This window comes from Mus caroli, unplaced genomic scaffold, assembly GCF_978045245.1.
Source record: "Mus caroli unplaced genomic scaffold, Mus_caroli_1 scaffold_8, whole genome shotgun sequence".
Classification (NCBI taxonomy): Eukaryota; Metazoa; Chordata; class Mammalia; order Rodentia; family Muridae; genus Mus; species Mus caroli.
In genome coordinates this window covers 115,354,675-115,362,565 of record NW_028227263.1, presented here as the reverse complement: position 1 = coordinate 115,362,565, position 7,891 = coordinate 115,354,675, and positions in this window count along the sequence as shown.

Here is a 7,891-nt window from a genome sequence, read left to right as displayed (position 1 = left end):
CTTGGTCTAGTTGCAGAGCATGAGCCTTGAGCTCAAGATTTTAAGCCACGAGGGAGCAGCCTGTGGTAGTGTCATCAAAAGGCACATAGGCACACATGGCGTGAAATTTAAAATGGGGTCTCTCAGAGGTAGAAGGAGAAAAGCCTAGAAGCTAAGTGAGCACATAGGCCACCGGCCCGTTTCCAGACCCAGTGGCGGAAACAGAATTATGGATGGATGAAACCTAACAGAGTCTAGCATCTGAAAAGGGAAATGAACGAGAAGTTTCAGACATCTCATGAACACAAAAACCTCTAGGTAGTTTCAACATACTCTCCCTGACTTCTTAGGTGAGCACTCAAGACCATGATCTCCTATAGGGAAAAACCCTAAAGAAATAATTGGGTTCAAGGTTTTTTTAATTACTCTGTTCTTTTTATATCCACAGTAACTTTCATTTCCTAATCATCCTTTAGTCCCAAGTTGACAGAGGTTCCTATAGCCCCCTCCCCCTCTCGCTCTGTCTCTTTCTTCTCAACTCCCCTTCCCATGCCCTAAATAAACTCTATTCTACACTGTACCCATCACCATTCAATGGATGAAACCTCGGTGGGAAGGGATGCCTCAGCATGAGCCTGCCAAGGCACCCCTCCCACCTCATCATACCATGCTCCCTCAAATATATCGTTTTTTAAAAATTTAGTTTATGTATATGAGTACACTGTAGCTGTCTTCAGACACACCAGAAGAGGGCATCAGATCCCATTACAGATGGTTGTGAGCCACCATGTGGTTGCTGGGATTTGAACTCAGGACCTCTGGAAGAGCAGTCAGTGCTCTTAACCACTGGGACAACTCTCCAGCTCTATCAAACATATCTTTATTTACTAGATACATTCTAAGACAAATAATTAACCAACTCAGATATGCTTAATAGATACTGGCTCTCAATCTTGTCAGAAATATGCTAAATATAATATTAAATGTTGAAGCTTATTATGACAGACAGAGACTCCAAAGCCTAACAGTGAACTTCTCCAAGAAAATATGGGCACAGCAACAAGACTGTCTAGTGGTATGATAACCACTGAGAAACACTGCTCCATTGCCTTGCCCACTGCAAGGGCTTGGCCTAAACTGTGGACAGAGGATACCCAGAGAGTTAAATGTCCTATATTGCCTAAGTCAAGGTGAGAGAGAAGAGGCCAGCCAGGAACATGTAGAGAGAAGGGGCAAAGGAAGGGGAGAGAGGGAGAAAGGGGTCAGGGAGAGAAGAGAATCAGAGAGAGAAGGGGAAGAGAAAGTGAGGTGGGGCCAAACAGCCCCTTTATAGCAAGCCAGGCCTACCTGGCTATTGCCAGGTAACTATTGGACCAAGCCTATAAGGAATACTAGCATTCCTCCATTTTGGTGCTGTTCTTGTAAACCAATTCCGTAATAAATAAAGGAGCCAATCATTGGATGAGTAGGAGGTACTTCTGAAAGGAAGCAGGAGAAAGTTAGGTCTTTTTTGGATAGGGATAGCATGAGGACAAGATGTAGCTACGAGTGTCTCCCAGTTTCAATGGCAGATCGATCAGGATTTGCCACCAGAGGATTTAGATTTAATAAGGCTATAAAATTAGGATTTTAGTTGCTGTGCCCAGTTTTTGAGATAACATCGTTTCTGAGCTAAGTTTGTGTTGTATTTTCCTTCAATCAGTGGCTCATCTGGGTTCAAGAGAGAAAGGTATGGTGGCAAAGCATGGGCTTCCCAGAGGTGCACCACAAAGGCAGTGGGGCATTTGAAGCATGGGGTTGGCATGGTAACAACCCACCAGTGGGAACCTAGTGAGCTGGGTGGAGAGACTGTGGAGTTCTGAGTCAGTGTCCATGAGATAAAAACAGGTCGGTCATTGCCCGCCAGTGCATGGCTGGCCAGGCTGTCAGAGCAGGTAGTTTCGGGCACAAGCACAGGAATGTGGCAGTTTTCTTTTTTTAATATTTCCCGCAACAGTCCTGTCTTAGGAGACTATTATTTCCTTGCTGTCCAGAGTCTGTGGAACTATCTGTAGGTAGGAGGGAGCAAGTCCAGTACAAACATCTGTGTCCTTGAGAGTAGATTGGGGGGTCTCTGGGTTGCTTCGCTGGAGCTGTCCTGCATGTAGATTTTGAGTAAATGCCTGGACTAGGCAAGATGCTGAAACACACACATACACACACACACACACACGTGCACACACTCTACATGTAGTTTTAGAAACACACTTCAGCCTTTTTCATGGGGGCGCAGCAGAGCTCTGGCCCCTCCTGGCTCTCTTTTGTTCCACCTGGCTAAGACCCAAGATTGGCCTCCGACAGCCCTAACCTGAGACTCTGAATCTGCAGGAAAAAAGACACACTCCACTTGTCACTTTACAGCTTACCTTCCATGGCACAATAGTTGGGCACAAATACCTCCTGTCTGGAACTGTGTGCCCTTACCAAACCACCATCTTCGTCTCTCCTTCCTCCTAAATTCAGTCACCTGTTCTGATTAGTCCTTCTCAAACATCTCTGGCAACTGGCCAGAACTGGGGCCACAGGGCCTAGCTGCCCCAAAATCTTACATGATTGCAGCAAGCACCTTGTTCCCATGCATGGCAGAAAAAATCCTATCCATCCACACACAAACCAGCAGCTTAAATCCAGTTGTCTCAGCAGTCACCACATGAACCAGAAGCTGCAGTCCAGTTTTTTTCAGCAGACACCACACACAAACCAGCAACTGTAGTCCAGTACTCTGAGCAGTCACCACACATGAACCAGCAGTTGCAGTACAGTCCTCTCAGCAGACAACACACACAAAGCAGCAGTTGCAGTCCAGTCCTCTCAACAAATACCACACACAAATCACCAGCTGCTGTCCAATCCTTTCAGCAATCACCCCCCATGATCCAGAAGCCGCAGTCAAGTCCTCTCAGCAGACACCACACACACAAACCAGCAACTGCAATCCAGTTCTCCCGGCAAACACCATCCACAAACCAGCAGCTGCTGTCCAGTTCTCTCAGCAGACACCACACACAAGCCAAAAGCTGCTGTCCAGTTCTCTCGACCTTCACTACACACAAACCAGCAGCTGCAGTTAAGTCCTCTCAGCAGACACCACACACAAAACAGCAGCTGCTGTTCAGTTCTCTTGGCAGAAACCACACACAAACCAGCAACTGCAGTCCAGTCCTCTCAGCAGTCACCACAAACAAACCAGCAGTTGCAGTCCAGTTCTCTTGGCAGACACCACACACAAACCAGTAGCTGCTGTCCAGTACTCTCAGTAGACAACACACACAAATCAGCAGCTGCTGTCCAGTCCTCTCAGCAATCACCACTGTCTTAGTCAGGGTTTCTATTCCTGCACAAACATGATGGCCAAGAAGCAAGTTGGGGAGGAAAGGGTTTATTCGGCTTACACTTCCATGCTGCTGTTCATCACCAAAGGAAGTCAGGACTAGAACTCAAGCAGGTCAGGAAGCAGGAGCTGAGCAGAGGCCACGGAGGGATGTTCTTTACTGGCTTGCTTCCCCTGGCTTGCTCAACCTGCTCTCTTATAGAAGCCAAGACTACCAGCCCAGAGATGGTCCCACCCACAAGGGGCCTTTCCCCCTTGATCACTAATTGAGAAAATGCCTTACAGTTGGATCTCATGGAGGCATTTCCTCAACTGAAGCTCCTTTCTCTGTGATAACTCCAGCTGTGTCAAGTTGACACAAAACTAACCAGTACAACCACACAGAAACCAGCAGTTGCAGTCCAATTTTTTCAGCAGACACCACACACAAACCAGCAGCTGCAATCCAGTCCTCTCAGCAGACTACACACACAAACCAGCAGCTGCTGTCCAGTTCTTTTAGCAGTCACCACACACAATCCAGCATCTGCAGTCCAGTTCTGTCAGCAGACACCACACACAAATCAGAAAGGGTAGTTTCCACTTCATACTTTCATTTTGGCTTCACACTTTGATTCAGAATTTGGCATCAGAAAATGCACATTAGGAGGAATCCCTATGAATGCAAAGATTGTGGAAGGGTCGTGATAGTGGCAAGAAGCCACAGGAATTTTTGAGTTCTTTGGCGAGTTTCTCTCTATGGCATTACCACAAGCAGAGTTCAGCAATGTAATGTAAGGTGAACCAATACATGTGTGTCATTAGCAAAGAATAGTGGGGCAGAGAAATGCTCAAGCTCCAACTGTCTGTGGGGTCATATTTATACTCCTTCATCAAGTGTCCTTTCACGTGTCTGCTACAGAAAAACATACTTTACCTGCCCCATCCAAACAGCATTTAACCATGATTTTCCAGAGACCAGAAGTTTCTACTTCAGACTTTCACTTGTGCTTGCTTAACATGGGAAAAGCCATTAAAGGAAACTCTGTAAATGTAAAGAATGTGGGAAGGCCTTCCTTCATGGCTTAGAGGTTGATTGACATCAGAAAATCCTTACTTCTGAAGGAAAGTCAGGGCTAGGATTGTAGAAAGACCTGTTGTCGTGATTCAGAATTTAGCATTAGAAGATGCACAGTAGGAACAGTCCCTATGAATGTGAATGTTGTGGGGAAATGTTTCTATAGCTCACAACTTCCTTGACATTAGAGGAAGTCCTTCATCTGGGACGCACAGCTTACATAGCATAGAAAAATTCATACTGATCTCATGCTTGATGAATGTCAGAGAACTGGTCACAGCTTTAGATGCCATCCATATTTTCGTCAGGGTATGGGAATGCTATTAATCATTCCTCAAGTTTTGCTCAAGCGTTTACACTTGCCTTCTACTGAGTACGTAATCTAGGTTGTTACATCCACTAAATGTGCCCTCTCCTAAGCTGTATCCTCATCTCCCGGAATATTTACATTTTTGAGATCTACTATAAACATAAAGATGTCTGAGACAAGATTTCTTTTTTTTTTTAAAGATTTATTTATTTTTATTATACGTAAGTACACTGCAGCTGTCTTCAGACACTCCAGAAGAGGGCGCCAGATCTCGTTTCGGATGGTTGTGAGCCACCATGTGGTTGCTGGGATTTGAACCTCGGACCTTTGGAAGAGCAGTCGGGTGCTCTTACCCACTGAGCCATCTCACCAGCCCCAAGACAAGATTTCTTAAAGTACTCAATTTCAGTGTCGTGAAATCTTTTGGTATAAATCACAGGTGGGCTGGGGAGACAGCTCAATGGGTAACACTGCTAGTTGCACAAGCATGAGGACCCAGGTTCAAATCACTGGAATCCATGTAAGAAGTTACTTGTCACCATGTGTCTACATCTGTTTTCAGTGCTGTGGTGGGGAGGGGCTGGGGACAAGACTTCTGGGAATTTCACTTCCTCTATGTCTACTCACTGTTCTATTCACTGTTACTGTGACGAGACACTGTGACCAAGGCAAATCTTATCAAACAAAGCATTTAACTGGGGGCTTACTTAAAATTATCATGTTGAAGAACATTATGGCACAAAGCCAGGCAAGGTATGGGAGCAGTACCTGAGAGCCACATCCTGATCTGTAGGCAGCAAGGACGTTGACAGACAGACAGACTGGGACTGGTGTAGGGTTTTTAAATCTCAAAGCCCACCCCTAGTGACACGTCTCCTCCAGCAAGGTCACACCTAATCTTCCCCTGACTTATGAGCCTATGGGGACTAATCTCATTCAAACCACCATACTCTATATTCTTTTCCAAAAGTGAAATTATTGGTGAATGTGATGGTGTCTATCTGTAATCCCAGAACCAGGAAGGGGGTTGGGGGCAATAGGATTTGAGTTTGGGCCAATCCAGGTGTAATATTGATTTTGGCACGAATTGTGATGGTGTTACTGAAAGACTAGCTTGTTCATTTTAATGATGCCACACCAGCATGAGGAAAGTATACAGGATGAGTAAACAGCACGTGATTGATCACTATCATGACTTTGGGAGAAAGAGGGTGGACTTATAACTTTACTGCCATCTTGGACAAGGGCAGTCACATAGTGGGCAGCCATCTTTGTTATGGGGAAATTCATACTTCTACCGTAACTCCATGCATTCATACCAAAATAAGAATAAGGTATATTTAATAATCAAAGTATATGTTCCAAGGTTAAACCTAAGATGGGTAACTGGAGTCAAGCTAAGTTTGCCTGTTCAAATATAATGTAGATAGATAGATGATCCTCAAATCCCCATCCAAGAATTGGTGGAAATGGCTTCTAATGTCTTTAATATCCAGAGTGACAGAGACAGAGCTAGCTGTGCAATGCTTGTGGGTCTCAAGTCTTCACTGATCTTCACTTTACTGAAAGAAACACAGAGGAGAACTCCTGGTGTTCCTGTTGGTTCCTCCAGTTGACTCATGCCAAGATTGATTGAGGCCTAGATGTCTCTGCTAGGTCGGGTCACTGATATTGCTATCCCAACTCTACCAAACTGGCCTGCTGGTGTATCCATGAAGTGTTTGCAAGTGGATTGAGCTACTATGCTAACCATGAACTGAACCGCCCATTTCCAGACAACACAGTGGGAAGTTGCTCTAAAGAACCTTACTAAATAGTTCCACTTCCACCGAATCCTTTCTTTTCTATTACCACTGGTAGATGGTGGGCCAAAAGGAGGTTAAAGCATTTAAGAACCATCATTAAAAATAAGGGTTGAGGGCTGAAGAGATGGCTCAGTGGTTAAGAGCACTGACTGCTCTTCTGAAGATCCTGAGTTCAAATCCCAGCAATCACATGGTGGTTCACAACCATCTGCAATGAGATCTGGTACCCTCTTCTCGTGTGTCTGAAAACAGCTACAGTGTAGTTATATATAATAAATAAATCTTTAAAAAAGGGGGGGGTTGAAAAAATTAAAGTTACAGGAAAGTGATTTATCTTTTTGTAAACTTAAAGATTCTTATAAGCCTCAGAGAATCCACCTCTCACAGGTCAATTGAAATCAAGAAAAGTACTATCAATAAAGAGCCTTTCTTCCCCCCAACCTCATCCCTAATACATACCTGCTGTTCCCCCAACCTCATCCCTACCTACATACCTGCTGTTCCCCGCAACCTCACCCCTACACACATACCTGCCTGTTCCTGAGGGTGGGATCTATTTCTCTTTCCCTGGTCCTGAGACCCACCCCACCCCACCCCCTCAACTACCAAGACCATGGGCCGAAGTGTTTCAAGTGTACACCCAAGAAAAAGGTTTTCTTCATAAACTCCCGACTTTTATCTTCTGCCCCTAACATCCAAGTGTTTCCTCAGAACTTGCATCCAGGAAAACTCCAAAAACAGTTACCCCCAGGTGCTCACTGCTTCAACTGGGGCTACACACTCATACCCCAAAATGGTCCCACAACCTGGACAGCAGTGAAACAACCAGCCTTCCAGGTCTTGGCCAGCATTCCACCTTTTTGCCCACACCCCAAAACTGTGCCCCAATGTCGCAGGAAGTAGACATAAATGATTATGCCACCCTTATTCATTTATAATCAACAAAAGGTTGGGATGTTTGGTTTGGGGCCATGAGACAAGGGACTGAGGTGCATATTTTACATATCAGAGCGGACGTGGCCTCCAGCTTCTCCCAGCATCCCTCAGTCCCCACCTGGCATGCCCTGCCCCCAACCCTGAATTTTCTTGCCCAGGGGCTGGGCTGCCCTTCCCCCAGAGGCTCCTCCCTATGCAATCCAGACATTTTGGTCTCTCCCTCTCTTTCTCCTCCTTTCTCTTCTCTCTGTGCCCACACCCTTTCTCTCTTTCTTTCCCCCTTCTCTCTCCCCATGGTGACATCCTTGGCCTCAGTCCTTGGGGACAGGGAACTCACCCAAGAGCAGCTTCCCAATAAACCTGTATTTAATACAATCTAATCTGGCTTGACTTGGCTCATTTCATAGGAATGGACAAAAACAAAACAAAACCAC